Below are 16,850 nucleotides of genomic sequence, written 5' to 3'. Positions count from 1 at the left end.
TCACTGCCCGCCAGTGTTAATGAGACTTTAGGCTATAGGAATAATTTCCAATCACTATAAAAACAGCTGTAACATCTGACAAACTGTAGGGACGTGTCATATATTTGCACATTAACAAATAGTCACCATACTCATAATATAGGGTACTAAGCCACCCAGTGGAAAGTGTCGTGAATTGTTGCAAACGATTACGGTCAGTTACAACATGTAGCAACGTTAATATAACATTTCATGGTCAGACTGTTAAATGCCATATTCTCCATGAAACAATGAGTTGGCCTAGTCATCACCTTGTAAACTATCCATCCAATTGTAGCTCCTGTTGTCTACCGAAGTCCAAGCCCCCTACTTCATCACCTCTCTAATCCAGCTCTCACTTCGACCATTACTGTCCCCTTCCTCACGATCCTCCCTCCTCCTGTCTCCCAGGTCCACACCCCCACCCTGCCGCATCTTGTAGGCCTAGTGCAACCTCCTGTATGTAGTGAAATTGCTTCGATTTCAGAGGTTTACCAGTACCAATGTCATGTTCCCAGTTGTAAGGATGGGCGTCATGATAATTTTCTGTTCATTGATAGTTGTGGGGACCCTGATAACTATGACTTACCATATATAAGGAACTGTTAACTGTTGCATGGTTCATGGCACGAAAATAAACCAATCATGAAATCCGTTATTCCTTATACCTGCCATTATGTAGTGGGTGTATTGTGTGACAGTTTTAAAAAATAACCACAACAATGACATGCTATTATCCGTATATTTTCAGGCGGAACATTGCTTACATATTCTGTTACCACCATTAACTGCGCACAGTGGCAGTGATCACCACGTTCGACTCGTCTTAGCAACTGAACGAAACCTGGCAAAGTTCCATACCTAACAGTGTTACGAGATGCCGAGAGCATCACACCACCTTGATGGAGAATGGGGTGTTTCTGTTTGATATGTCCGCAACTGTACATTGAAGCTGGTAAACTCGCGCCAACATACGTAAATGTTTGTGTCAACTGAGCTGGTAACACTGTGTGGAGGAGGAGTCAAAGTAGGTGGAACATAGTAGGGCGACATCAGGTGTTAACCCGCGGCATCCCGTTGACGTGAATTAACGTCCACATGTTTTGTCACTGCCAATCCTGTCGATGTACTTTAATGCGCCTCAATTGCAAAGTCCATAATTTGGAAAATTTTCAAAATTCGCGTGAGATTTTCGATTCAGCAACCTAGCAAGCCTCCCCTAACTGCCACCAGGCGGGCAGCCTCCCAGACCCCGCGTGACCCGCGCACCCTTGTCTCGGTTACTCACCTGTTAGCAGTGACCCAGGTCAGACATGGAGCCTACAGGTCTCTCTGAGGACAAAATACAATCCGCCCTGAATGCCTTCACTGGAGATAGTGATTCTCCACTGGATGACGATGTGGAGGATAGAGATTATGTTCAGCCTGAGGAGGAAACAACCAGCAGTGATGAGGAGGACCCTTCGCCGAGGAAGAAGCAGTATGTTACATACCGTAAGGCGAGGGAAGGCCAGCCTGGACCCCATACACATGCACGGACCTCTCTCCAGCCCCTAGAGAGAGATTCTGATGAGGACGAGGATGAGGACGGCGGCGTAGGACGTGATGTAACCTCGTGGTTGGGGAGGGAGAAAATTTCACCTTGAGGATCAGAAGGTGCGGCGAGAAGGCAAATCAGGTATGGTCCTTCTTTAATGTCTGGGGAAGGCGAAAGTGGTGTGGCGGAAGTGAGGGGTGAAAGGGAAAGTGGTGTGGCGGGAGTGAGCGGTGAAAGGGAAAGTGGTGTGAGGGAGGCAGCACGAGCATGTGGTGTACGTGGGCATCGGGGAGGTGAGGTGGAGCCGCTCCCTAGCACGTCTTTCGCCCCACAATATTCCCTCACTTCCTCCCCACAGCCCCAGGATGTGGGGAAATGAAGGAAAGGGAAGGGAAAGGGGAAAGGAAAAGGGAGAGGGAAGAGAAGTGCGAGTGAGGAAGGGCGCCGCTCTCCACCTCCCCAACCACCCCCACCACCCTCCCCTCCCCACCCTGACGAAGGTGACGATGGGGACGAGGCTGGAGACAGTAGTGTGTCGTGGAACTGGGAAGATGGGAGTAATTTTACTGCCATCATTCACCCTCGCACTGAGGAGTGGCAGTCTGGTTGCACAGCTCGAGGTATGCATGTGGACTCCACTAGGGTGGATTCCTTCTACCTGTTCTTTGGGGAGGAGATTGTGGGCCGCATAGTGGAGCAGACGAACTTCTTTGCAAGAAGCCAGCGCCGTGAAAGTGAACGTCTAGGTACAACAAGCAGGCACTCCCAGCAATATGACTATCCAGTAACCCTTGCTGAGATGTTCCTATTTTTTGCCCTGGTTCTCTTGATGGGTGTTGTAAGAAAAAATCAAATTCCTGCATACTGGACCATGGACCCAATGATCAGCACACCTTTCTTTGGAAAAGTAATAGGTCGTAATTGATTCCAGCAGATTCTCAGCTGCCTCCACTTTTATGATGCAAACGACCCTGCTAATGCCAATAACACAAATAAAATGAGGAGAATTAGGCTTGTTTTTGATCACCTTCGGGAAATGTTCCTCTCGTCATTTTATCCTTACAGAGACCTCGTCATAGACGAGAGTCTTGTGTTGTGGAGAGGGAATATTTCCTTTCGCCAGTACATACCCAGCAAGAGACACCGTTTTGGGTTCAAGATCTTTGTTATGTGTTACTGTAAGACTGGTTATGTGCAAGACATAGTCTTGTACACGGGCGCACAGACAGACATAACAGAGGATCGTAGTATTGGACTCTCAGGGGCCGTGGTGAAGACAATGATAGAGGAGTACCTTCATCATGGTCATGTGTTGTACCTGGACAACTGGTACACTAGCCCTCTTCTCGCTCGGTTCCTCCACCAACACGACGCCGGAGTCTGTGGTAGCCTACAGTAAAGAGAAACCGTTGCCATATGGTCAAGGTAGGGAGGAAACTTGACAAGAACGAGGTGGTTTTCTTCCAGGCAAATAACATCCTTGCCATCCTGTGGAACCACAACAGGGAAGTTTGCCTCCTGTCGACTGTACACAGCCCCCTGATGCACCACACAGACTCCGTTGATCACTGCAGCGAGAGGAGGCTCCACGTCTGGAAACCTGAGTCGGTACTGGACTACAATCTCATCATGAGGCAAGTGGATCAGTCAGACTCCATGATTTCCAGTGTGGACTGTGCCAGGACCACGATGAAGTGGTACAAAAAGCTCTTCTTCCACTTGCTCGACATCACGGTCCTCAACGCACACTACCTCCGCGCACACTACCTCCGCGCCATGACAACGGGAATCTCTGAGACCTTTGAGGGGTTTGTGAGGGATCTGTCTCGTGAAATTATCGTCAGGTACTCACAGGACAGGCCCCCACACCACACCCGCACTCCCATGGCTGCCCAGACTCCCCTACACCTCGCAGGACGCCACTACCCAAGCACTATCCCTTCCCAACCAAACCGTCGTAAATCCCAGTGCCGCTGCCATGTATGCAAGCACTTGACAGTAAGACCAGCCACTCAGAGAAAAGACACAAGGTACAAGTGTGCAGACTGCAATGTTGCGTTGTGCCTTCAGCCCTGTTTCAAAGAATGTCACAACTACCTACACTATTGATACTGTGTGTGATGGCGATAATATGACGCTCACTGTAGAAGTAAGGCTTGTACATACTGTGTGCAATAATATGACGCTCAGTATAATGGTAAGGCCAGTAAGGATGTAATAAGAATTATATAAAGTTGAAACGTGTGTAATGTTAGTGGTAAAATATTATATAAGTTGAGAAATAGTGTAAGTTGAAACATTTGATATCACAAGAACACCAACTGTATTAATCTGCGAAAATATGACGCTCAGTAGGTCTGTAAATATGTGATAGCAATTATACGAAGTGGAAATGGGTGTGATGTTAGTAGGAAAGTAATTTATAAGTTGAAAAATAGTGTAAGTTGAAACAAGTTATATCACGAGTACATCCACTGTGTAAATCTGTGATAATATGACGCTCAGTAGAACAGTCCGGTCTGTAAATATGTGATAGCAATGATATAAAGTGGAAACGGGTGTAATGTTAGTGGGAAAGTAATTTATAAGTTGAAAAATAGTGTAAGTTGAAACAAATGATATCGCGATTACACTCACTGTGTAAATATGCGATAATATGATGCTCAGTAGAATAGTAAGGTCTCAAAATATGTGATAGCAATTATATAAAGTGGAAACATGTGTAATGTAAGTGGAGACGTATTATATAAGTAGAAAAATAGGTTGTAAGTTGAAACAATAGTCATAGCGACTTCAGCCGCTGTGTAATTATGCGCTATTATTACGCTAAATATTATCGTAAGGCCTGAAACTATCTGAAAACAGTTCTCTAAAGTGGAAAAGGGTATAATGTTATTGGAAAAGTATTATGTAGGTTGAAAAAAGAGAATGCGAGTTGAAACAACAGTCACAGCGAGTTCACTCACTACGTAAATATGCGCTAACATTACGCTAAATAATATTGAAAGGCCTGTAAATATGTAAAAACAGTTCTCTTAAGTGGAATCGCAATGTTAGCGATTCATCGGTGAACAGTTTGGGCGATTTCCTTAGGTTCGCTCAATGGAACAATGCTTATTTCACCTCTATTTTTGTATAAAATCCAATTTACTCTTGTACCACATAGTTTTTTGTTTGTAATAAATACATATCTACCTACTTTTATTGGTTTCCTAGACTCATAATACCATAGAAAACGTGAGAGCCACAGACCCCCTCCACAGAACACGGTACGAGGTGTAACGAAGGTATACCTGTTTAGGCCACTTATGGACCCCGGTGAACACTTTCTTTGTGACTGGTCATTGTTTCTCACCAAAAGCAGAAGTTTGGGCCAAAAAATTTTGGTCCAAAAATGGTTGGGATTGGGGGGTATCAGTGGTGGAAAAGTGGTTGGGACGGGACGGGTTAAGTAGATGGCCACTAATATACCAGTCAAACTGTTCTTGCAGATAGGTCTGGTAGGACGTTTTTCATAACTGATAACGATGAGATGTAAAAAGACACCCATGAACGATAACGAACGTCATATGACATGGTGTTGCCAAGAACTGATGTTGTCGTGCAGCATCTGTCAATCATCATTTAATATTTATGGTATATGACACTTTATTAGCTGGAGGCTATTGTGAAACTCCATTCCACTGATTCTTTTAGTACTTTTGTTAGTCTGTCATTCAGATCATCAATGTTACATTCAGCATTACTGTGAGCCTGAAATCTGTTCCTTATTTCCAACTGAAAGGCTGGTTTGTTTTCGTATACTTTTATTGGGCATATCTTTTTATCTTTAATCATCTTCTTTCTTTCACTTTTGAAACTGAATCTTGCTGTGTAACCCACCATTCTAGGCTCACTTCCGATATTTACTTTGTTGATAACTGTGACATTTGTGATCGTGTTATTCTTACTTGCGATAATGAAGTCGATTTCATTCTTTGTTTCTCCATTTGGTCTTTTCCAGGTCCACTTTCTCCCTGTTCTTTTCTGAAAGAATGTGTTCATTATTCTCATGTTAAACATTTCTGCAAAGTTTACCAGCATTTCTCCTCTATCGTTCTTTTCTCCCACTCCAAATTTTCCCGTACATGCTTCTCCATTTTTTGATTTTCCAAGTTTTGCATTGAAGTCTCCAATGAGTATAGTATAGGTGGTCTTTTCTTCTTCCATAATCTGGGAGATGTCATCATAGAATGTTTCAATTTCTTCATCTGAGCTCTGAGAAGCTGGTGCATATACTTGTATTACTTTCAGGGTATATTTTTTGCATAGTCTGATTACCACCACTGCTGCTCTGTCAGATACACTGCTGAATTTAACAATGTTGTCTGCAAGATTTCTGTTAATTAGAAATCCTACACCACTAACTCTTTCATTTTCCCTTCCTCTGTAGTAAAATAGATGGCCACTGTCATCGAGCTGAATATCAGTTCTTGTATGTTTGTTTACTTATTTATCCTCTGTCATCCCACTATAAACATCCACATTCAAATATTTCTAGCGATTTTCTGGTAATCATTCATCTAGGGTATTGTGTAATAATAATAATAATAATAATAATAAACAATTTAAATGAGCGATGAACAGACTTTTTGTTTTCCTTTAGACATAACGACGTGAGAAGTCCTAATTATAATATCAGTCTTTGTAACTATAATTCCTATCGAGCATTACAAAAAGAAGGCAAAGAAGCATACCTTTGACAGTAAACATGTATTATATATGCAGTTATGTAGACAGACACAGAGGACAGTGTAATACCATACAAACATTTTACCGCTTTTGCACTTTGAGAATACGTCAGATGCATTATCATTGGCTATTGGTACTGTGACTTTAGCAACTCTCCAAACCCTACCTCCCACTCACAGTTACCATGAATGGGGTCTGGCTGCTGCTTCGTGAGTGTTTGTTGACCACCAATGCTCCGGACAGTGGGTAATGCGGAACTATCCCTGACTGTACGTGGTCTGGAATATGCCTGCTTGAGTATACTGTATGTATTTGCAGCGACCTCTGAAGGGGTACAGCAGCTCGTCCACAGTGACACATTCAGTTTGCTGTTTGCATAACTAGGAATTATGCATAAACCCATCCAGAAGAAGACGCACAGCCAGTAATTTGTCTCCGACTCGTTAGGTAACAGAGTTGTTCAATCGAAGGTAGCGGTGAATTTCTTCAAAGTGATTCACTGACACTGCCTTTGAGAAAATTGGTGGGCCAGTAGATGAGACCCGAGAATATAGAGACTGGGTCTTGCTTTTTGTACACTCCTCTCAGTGGCCCACTCGGTAGAGAGGTGGCCTGCACTCCTACCCGACCCAGGTTCAAATCCCTGCTTGAGCAGAGAACAATTTAAGGATTTCTATCTATCTATCTATAGCCTGACGCCCTAATCCCGCAAAGGGTGGCCGCAGACAAAACGCCTCCAAATCGCTCTGTCACCCACCATTTGACTACCCTCCCCCCAACTCACCCCCCCCCTCATGTACCTCTCAACTCCATCCCTCCACCTCATCCTCGGTCTACCTCTTCCTCTCCCTCCCTCCACCTCACCTGCATACACCCTCTTAGTCAGTCTTTCATTCTCCATTCTCTTCACATGTCCAAACCACCTCAGTGTATTTCTCCTAATCTTCTCAACCACATCCACATCCACCCCACAGCGTTCCTTCACTTCTTCATTCGTCAACCTGTCCCTCCACGTCACTCCACATGCTCCTCTCAAGTAATTCATTTCCACTGCTCTCACTCTTGACTTCTTCCCCTCTTGCAAGGTCCATGCCTCGCTTCCATACGTCAGGGTAGGGATCACAATACTATCATGCAGTGACTTCTTAACTTCCATACTCACCTCCCTATTTCTCATCACTGCTTTCAGTGTACCAACGACCTTCCATCCCTGCTATACCCTTTCACACACTTCATTCCCCAAAGTTCCATCCTTACTCATCACACTACCCAAGTACTTGAATGCACTCACATTCTCCATATCCTCACAATCCAACCTCACTGCACACTCTGTGACTTCATTCCTCTCAAACACCATAACTTTACTTTTGTTTGCATTAACTTTCAGATTCCTTTTCCTACACACTGTCCCAAATTCATTCACCAAACCTTGCAACTCCCATTCATCTTCACTCAACAGTACTGTATCATCAGCAAACAGCAACACCGGAAGCTTCCAAATCTCACCCTCATTCGTTAGAGCCACCCCCACATCCACTGCCCTACCTTGCACCTCCTTTACAACTCCATCCATGTATATATTAAACAGCCATGGAGACATCACACAACCCTGTTTCAGTCCCACATTGAGATCAAAGAACTCACTCAACTCACCATCCACTCGCACCATAACCCTAGCACCCACCTACATACTCTTCACAGCACTCAACAATTTCCCTTCCACTCCATATATTCTTAATACCTTCCACATTCCTTGCCTATCTATTCTGTCATAAGCTTTCTCCAAGTTCATGAAGGCAGCATACACTTTTCTTCCCTTCTCTAGATACTTCTCCACTAAACATCTTAGAACAAATATCTGATCTACACACCCTTTTTCCTTCCTAAATCCCCCTTGTTCTTCTCCAACTAGCTCCTCTGTCATATGCCTAACCCTATCAATGAGTATTCTACCATATATTTGACCAGTCACACTAAGTAGGCAAATACCCCTATGGTTACCACATACTTCTCTCTCTCCTTTTCCTTTGTATAAAGGAACAATTATACCTGATTTCCAGTCCTCTGGAACCCTTCCCTCTTCCCAAGCCAATCTACACAACTTCCATATCCATTCCACAACAATCTCACCCCCATACCTAAGCATTTCACCACACACTTCATCAATTCCTGGGGCCTTTCCCAACTTAATATTCTTCATCGCTTCCACTACTTCCGCCCTACTGATCTCTTCCTCCCTCCTCTTATCTCTTCTTCTCCCAGCCATTCCCCAACCACTTATACTCGCACTGCTTTCACTCTCCACATTCAACAAATCCTCAAAGTGCTCCTTCCATCTCCTCAGTTTCTCTCTCTTCTCCACCAACAATCGATTATTCCTATCTTTCACTCCCCTACTATTTCCCCTTTCACACTGCCTTACTTTCTTTACCTCCTTCCAAAACAATTTCTTACTCTCCCTCCATTTAACACTCAGATTCCTCCCAAACTCCTCATCCACTTTCTTTTTACTCTCCTTCACCAGTCTCTTAACCTCCCTTCTCCTGCTCACCTATACCTCTCTCTTCTCTCTCTCATCTCCCCTACCTCTACTCGCTAACCATTCACTATATGCCTTCTTCTTTTGTTCCACAGCTGGTTTCACCCCATCATTCCACCATGCTGTCCCTTGCACACCCTTGCATCTCCTCCTCACTCCGCAAACCGTCTCACACGCTGCGCCTATCTCTTCCGTGAATATCTTACATACGTCTTCCACCCCTTCCATCTGCTTTATACCTTCCCAGTCTTTCTTCCACTATGCTCCTATACTCTGTCATTTTCTCACTATCTTGCAATTTCTGCACTCTTCTCACAGGAGTTGCTTCCTCCTGTCTTCCCCTTCATCTCCTCAACCACTTTCTTTGCAGCTCTACCTTGGCCATCACTAAGTGATGGTCCGAGACTCCATTCCCCCACCCTCTCCACACTCTTGCATCCAACACTTGTCTTCTCATTCGCTCATCCACACACACGTAGTCTATCATTGCCTTTCGTTCAACAAGTTCACCATCCATCCTCCTCATTACTCTCCATGTATACCTGTGGATCATCTTATGCCGAAAGTAGGTATTGGCTATTCCCAACCCCTTACAAGCACAGATGTCCACCATAGCACTTCCATTCCCATCTACGTCAGCTGGCACACCCCACTGACCAACCACTCCATCCACTCGTACATTCCCAACTTTGCCATTCAAGTCTCCAATCAACAGCACTCTCTCGCTCCTCTCAAACTTGTCCATACACGCTTCTACACTCGCCCAAAACTCATCTTTCACTCTTGCCACTCGATCCTCTGTCGGGGCATACACACATACAATCACCCACGCTTGTATACCTACTTTCATCCTCACCCATACAATCCTTGCACCCACTGTTCCATACTCTCTTATATTCTCCTTCCACTTCTTGCTTATCATCAGACATACTCCCTCTCTTGCTCTCTCATTTTCATTGACTCCCGCACATATACCTAAACCATATTCCCATTCTCTCACCCTTTCACCGTACCATTTAGTTTCAGTCAATTCACATATATCCACTTTTGCATCCTCAAGCACCTGAACAATCTCTCTCCCTTTCACTTCATCATTCACTCCTCTCACATTCCACGTTCCCACCCTAAGAATGTCCTTCGTCCGTTCCTTAGTCGTCAACGTATGGTCCGTCCGGGTCCAAGGCGCTTTGTCCGCTTTTTTAGTTAGTTCTTTTTAAGGGGTGGGGCACTAACCCACCACCAACCCTTTTAGTCGCCTCGTACGACAAGCAGGGATACTGGGGGAGTATTCTTGAAACGTCCCCTACCCCGCCTACATGTAAAAATACCCCCGCTGATACCAATACACCAGTCCTGTATGAGACAGCCCTACCATGTATACAGTATGGACGGTGGGTGTTAGCGCCGAAGTGGTGGCATGTAGAGGTGAATGGTATGTAGAAAGACTACTGGGCCTTGGAAGCAGGCTGTGAAAATCTATGGCCGGAGTTGGAGACATAAAAAAATATATATACATATCTCAATATTCGCCCTCAGTTCATCTTTTGAGAAATGTTCCCAAGAACCTGCTTTTACTCATTTCCCTTAGCGTTTTGTTTCAGTGAGTTCAGTTCCATACATCACAGTATCAAAAAATAGATCGAATTCTGATAATGGGATTTCAGTGATTCTCTGAGCAGCATACCCAATGATTCCAACTCTTTCCCGCATTACATTCAGCGATCGTCATCGTCCCTGAGCAGACTGGGTAGTAGTCATTCTCCAATTTTCATCTGGAGGAGCAGTCAAGACACTTAGAAGAGCAGAGCTGGAGGATGCTGCTGCTATTTCTTCATATGATGATCCTTCTTATTCTTCAATGGTTGTTTTTTCAGTAACAAACAAATAATTTGTCACTGATTCTTTCATCACACTCTCCTTAATCAGAAGTGTGAAAGATGTTTTGTGTTTCAGCACCAGCTGTATTCCTTAGCCTAGCCATAGTTGTTGCAAAAGAGAGTGCCAAATTGTGCTAGAAGTTTGCCTCACTGGAAACTTCGGTATACAGCCACACAACGGCTCTCACGAATTCTATTCGTGTACTGCCGCCCTTCATGCTGCAATGTAACTTTACCATGCAAGACAAGTCACACAGTGTACGCCCACTCACGCATACGACACCTTGTCGTGCAAATGACGACATTTTACTGTACAAATGACGACACGACACCTCGACTCACACATGGACGCCTCGGCTTCTCGCGTTCACGCACTATGACAACAGCGTGTGTGTTTGTGTAGGTTTGTGTGTAAGTATGGGTATGCATATGTCTGGATTTATGCATGTGTGTATGTGTGTGCATGTAGTGTGTGCGTGAATAGGTGCATGAATTTCACTTGGATATAAACTTGCACGAATTACAGAAACAATTTAAAATGGTTACAAAGAGAAAATATGGATATATGCCCTGGGGTCTTTTAGACCTCGGTCAAGTAGAAACGTATGAACATCATGTATTTATCAAACACATATAGTAATAAACTTGACACTTTGCTAGATAATGCTGCATGCAAAAACATTATAAGTCACAGAAGGAAAAATGTTGTTGAAAGAAGCAAAGTTATCTGAGGAAAACAATGTCAGTGGGTCAAATTGATCCATGCATCTACGGGTTAACCCCAGCTATAAACACCTCGACACTCCGAACAGTTCATTGGGTTCCCGTCGAATCATACCATTGGCACACACTATGCTGATTTTACCCTAGTTTGGCCCGTATATTCGCTACTTTAAAGCTTACAATATTTAACGAAGCTCAGTGAGAGGAAAAGACAATGCTACGGCTCTCCATCCTGTCCGTAGATTATTTCAAGCTACCCATCTTCTACAGATGATGGTTAATATACTCAATGGGTTGGTGTGATTCTCAACCTTTGGTGCCAAAGTGTGTGACTGTGCAGACCAATTCTGGATCCACAAACTCTGCCATACAGTCGGCATGTCAAATCCCGGTTTGCTGGGAGAACTCTACTTTGGTTGTACCTCCAGTGTTTATTCTCTTCTCTGGCCAAGTTCTGAGCTCCTTCAAGTGAATGGTTTCTTAGCTGTAGAGGGCTATCCATTGGTTTCTGTCAGAGGCATTGGCTTCAAGATTTTTTTGTATGATGTTGCGTTTCTTCAGAGTTGTCCCGATAGGCATAAAAGGAATCTTTGACAGTGCCCTCAGATTCAAGTTTTGGGACATAGACACTGAGGAGTGTGTCATACTGGCCTTTAGAGAGTGCTATGTGCCAGAACATCAGCCTCACTGATTTACCCACAGGTGATTCTTGGATCTTCTGTAGTAGGTTGCTTCGGACTGGAAATCCAGTACTATGTTTTCTTTTTACATTGACTGGGCATCGCCTCCAGAATTAAGTATACTCTTCTCCTGCCTCTGTTAGGCTACCATCTCAGAAAGGCGAGTCAGTTTTATATATTTTTTAGTTCATGGACAATAATAACGGTTTTATGGCATGGTCTTTGTGCCTGGGTCGGTATAAAGAAAGGTTTGTATATTTCAGGTAGCAAGAGTCAGTGGGATTCTTGTTGTTTTTTAACCACAATGTTGGATGTCTTGGTAGACGTGGTTATCTACCCAGGTGGTGCAGAGCAGCAAATATGGTTAGGTTACCTTTTCTAAACCTCTCGGGGTAAGCAGTTGGACATGCCGAAGGCATGACCTACTCTTATCACATCATGGCAGCGCCCACTGGGCCAGTGCCACCTACTATATGTGCAAGTCTCCAGCTAGCGACTTCCATCCATATCCACGACCTGTTATAGTCACCCTGTCCTGTCACCATAGATCTTTCGATTTTGATGAGAGGATGAAACGAGAGATGAGTAGAGAAGTAGGATTACAGAAAGAATGGATTTCAGGTGATGGCGAGGATGCACAGTCTTTACCACCACATGACTTGGCCCTTTTCATCCTGAGATCGTGGCATGATGATTTACGACGACCATCTAGCTAGTAGGGTTGTAGGAGTGTACCGGCAGCTCTTTCTGTCAAGCGCCGCCTTCCATGGGACTTCACTTACGCAATTTCTTTCTGGGTTGATTCTCGTACCCTTAACCCATCCAAGGCAGAGAACATGGGAACACTTGGACTCCTTACTGATTGCCCCTCAAGCATGGATAACCTTGTCCTCCTGCTGAGTCTGGGGGTGACCCTCCCCCACTGATTCGGCCTACCAGATTTACAGGGTGTGCAGCCCCCAGCGACAAGGTGGTTTCCGTGGGGGGTTTCCATAAGACCTCTTTGTGACTAGCACCATATTCTAATGTTAATTTATTGTTCCAAATCAGCATTAAAGATGGTTATATAGCAGTTTTAGGTCAAGTTAGAGTGAAAAGAGTATATCTTTGTTGTCTGCCAAGGCCTGTTAGTTTGTTGTCATGTCAGGCAATACTCTTCAGCTCTGTTTGTGGAACCATTATTTGTGTATGGTCAGATAATAAACTCTGCTTGCCTTTCCTTCATCCGTTTTAACTACTGGATTTATAAGTGATTGAATGTGACGTAGTTGACTGAGATGCATATTTTCATTTATCTGTGGGTGGTTTTATACATCTTTCTCCACTTTTCTCATTAAAACATATGTGTCCAGTTTTGATATAAGACTGGAAAGGCGAACAGGCTTTCGTATATGACTTTGAATTCAAACTTTAAATTGCCAAGATGAATGAAAACTCCAAATTTCTGATTGTCATTAATAGCATGCATGTGTTTATAGGTATGGCCAGCCTGTATCCCAGGTTGCTAAGTGCAGTCAGCAGTTATATATGAAGGCCAAACACGTTCCATCTTCCTAACGTGCTTCAAAAATCAGTATAAAAAACAAGAGCTTTCATTACACTTTGTTATTTAAGGTTTACGGTTGCATCCACACGGCACAAGCGCATGCTGGCAGGAGTTTGGTAAAACCATCCTATACAAGTGGCCCCACTGGATGCACGGGGTTGAGGATAAGAACTTCTATGGGTTATAGTGATGCAGAACTCCAGTCCGCACCAGCATGCATTTGGTGTGGACGGGACTTAGCATATTTGTTAGTGTGGTCTAAGGATTGATTCAAATTGACGGGGAATATACAGTTTTGTGAAGAGATTTGTAAGAAATAGTATCTTAGTCTAAGAACCCGTTTTTTAATCTGTGTAGTGTAAATGATTTTGGTAATTATAGGAGATACCCCTCTGGATGAGTGCGCTAATTCAGTCATTAAGTGGGGACTATGCATTGGCCAATAGCTCCAGTAGCGTAACAGAATTCAGTTACTGGCATGTTTCCTTATTATACCTACTTTGTTGTTGTTGCTGTTGTTAGTTGTTGCTTAGCCCCGGTATGTCCGATCAGTCAGATCCATAGGTTAGCAAATTCTGTTGGGCCGATCTACAGGTACAGTACAGTTCAGTACATACACCATGTAGGGAACTGGCATCCCACAGTTCCTCGCAAGGGTCATGTCAGAATCATTTACCACTGCGAGATACAGGGGAAATAAGAGGAGGTTTGGTTCCTGACTGGACATTGCATCTACTGTGCTCCATCCTGGGTACACAGCGCCACCACGTGTAGGCTCCTCGTCAGCGCCAGAATGCCACTGTAAATTAAACCAGTATAACTGCAGGAATATTGATGCCTAAAATTACCTTCATCACAAAGACGATATGCCATCAGAAATGCATTTCATTTACGTATGTTTTGTTTTCTAAGTAGATAATTATATTCCAGATCCATGTTTGTCTTTCTAACCATTTAGTTGCGCTCCAAAATATAGTTTCAAGTTGGGTATAGTTCATAAATTTTTCTGGGTTCTCAGCCATAATTACTTACAGCTGCAATTGTATTTCAGTGCTCAAGTTACAATAATAGTAGATAATCCATGAAGCTGTAATAATTTGGATAATACCACTAATTACATACTACGGTACTACAATGATGTTGCACTATGCTCAATAACCTGATGTGTTTAACTGATTACGATTCAAGTCACTGTCTGTGTTACATTCTGATTAAAACTGACCCTTATAAAACAACCTTTTTTTTTCTTCTTTTTACTAAGACAAACAAATTAGCACACGGTATCCCACATGAAAATGCTATTTTACAAGATATTTTAAATGTCCTGGCAAACCTAAGGGTTCATCACCTTGAGAATGATGTCGACAGGGTCACTGAGGTGGTGAAGGTAGTGAAGCAAGCAGGAGAGTAGAGAGGCAGCAGCGATGGTGGAAGTCAGGATTAAGCCCCACAGAAGAGTGGAAAAAGGGTACAAGATACTCCTCCAGCGGGGTATGGGCGGTGGTACACGTAGGAGGATTGCAAAGCTGTATCGCCAGTAGGGGAAGACGTAGTCGAAGTCTATGAACCGATCCGTGTTAAGCCTCATTGAACTGATCACTATGTCCTTATTATTGTACATCATATCACCCAGCATACCATTCCAGGTTCCATTCTCCTTGACTCCCCACGTAATTGTGTCTATGAGGGTGATTTTGTGCGTGAAGTTGTATTTGTCGCCAATGACCTGAAGAGCGTCCGGGTTCCCGCCACTGCATTTACCATCCTTGCCATAATACAAGAACGGTTCATCGTAGCAAGAGACTGGAATCTCCAAAACCCGACCCCCAAAGTCCCTGAAGCGGTAAGGGAAGAGTGCCTGTCTGGTGTGAAATTTCTCGGTACTCCAGACTCCCAGTGGTGTCTTAGAGCTTGTGGGTAAGCTGGTGTAGGCGATTAAGCGCTGATGTCCCGCTCTTTCTTGTGGCTGCAGCAACATGATGAACTCCGAGCGTTGGACGACAGATTGACTGATTACTGACGTGGTATTGAGGTGTGGGTTTAGGCAGAAGAGGATGAGGTAGTTGGGGTTCCACTCTTTGTTGCTTGTCAGAAGGAGGAGGAAGGCTGTGGGATCACGGTGGAAGATGATGATGGCAGTGAGATGGGACCCTTTGGTGTGGTGTGAGGGACGGGCGGTGTGGAGAAGTGAGTGTTGTGTGGCGAGGAAGACGGGCGTGAGGGAGGCTCCAGCCGCCGCCACCACCTGACTCACGTCAAGCAGATGCTGGCTGTGATCGTCACTCACCGTCAGAAGGTCATGCCCTTGCAGCGGACCAGTAACCAGTGACGACAGAGTTTGGGCAACTGTAGTGTGACCATCTGTGTTGGAATAGAGGGATAATATCAGAAAAAGTCCTTTGTCAATGTTTTCCTGAATAGCTCATCATTAAGTATGAATTGGTGGGACAAGTAGAGGTTAGGGTACAGATAAAGATCTAAATACATTCACTATTAACACTTGGGTACGCCGATAATTAGTTTAAGGAGGTGACATACAGAAACTAGAGCCTTCAAAATGATCAGAAATCGTGAGACACCGCTTGGCACACTGTAATTCGAGTTGCTAGCTATACAGCTTTGATTCATGGTTACCACTGGAGGGACAAAAGTTGTGACAAAAAGTAAATCAACCAGAAACTTAAAACTAGGAAAACACACCCTGGCTTTTCCAAACCTGAGGGAAATGTTTGCAATAAAAACAGAAATATCCAATTGGTGTGCCTTATTGTGAGAGCGTCAACACTGGCTAGTTTATTAAGTGACCTTATAACGTGGGTAATTCAGTACAAAATACAACCCCAGGCATAATAACATGGCTAAACCAGCACAATATGTAAACCCTAATATGATACGTTACATGATGCAGAGCCAAAGTGCTGTCTTCTTATGCCATAAAGTTACGTGAAATTAGCATTGTTTGAGATGGACTGGCCACACAGAGATGATGGAGAACGAAAGTATGACCAGAAAATTATGTGTAAATGAAGTGGGAGTGGGACGGGGAGGGGAAAACAGAGGATAAGATAGAGGAGGAAGGGGGGATGTATATGAGAGGGGGAAGTTTGAGTTCGAGGGAGGGCAGTCTAGTGGCAGAGCACACGGTGTCATGAGGATGATTTTTTTTTTTTTTTTGCTGCCACCCTTTATGGAATTACCT

Source organism: Coenobita brevimanus, chromosome 44, assembly GCF_032717465.1.
Source record: "Coenobita brevimanus isolate Jiangsu-jjx chromosome 44, ASM3271746v2, whole genome shotgun sequence".
Lineage (NCBI taxonomy): Eukaryota > Metazoa > Arthropoda > Malacostraca > Decapoda > Coenobitidae > Coenobita > Coenobita brevimanus.
This window is presented reverse-complemented; position numbering follows the sequence as displayed.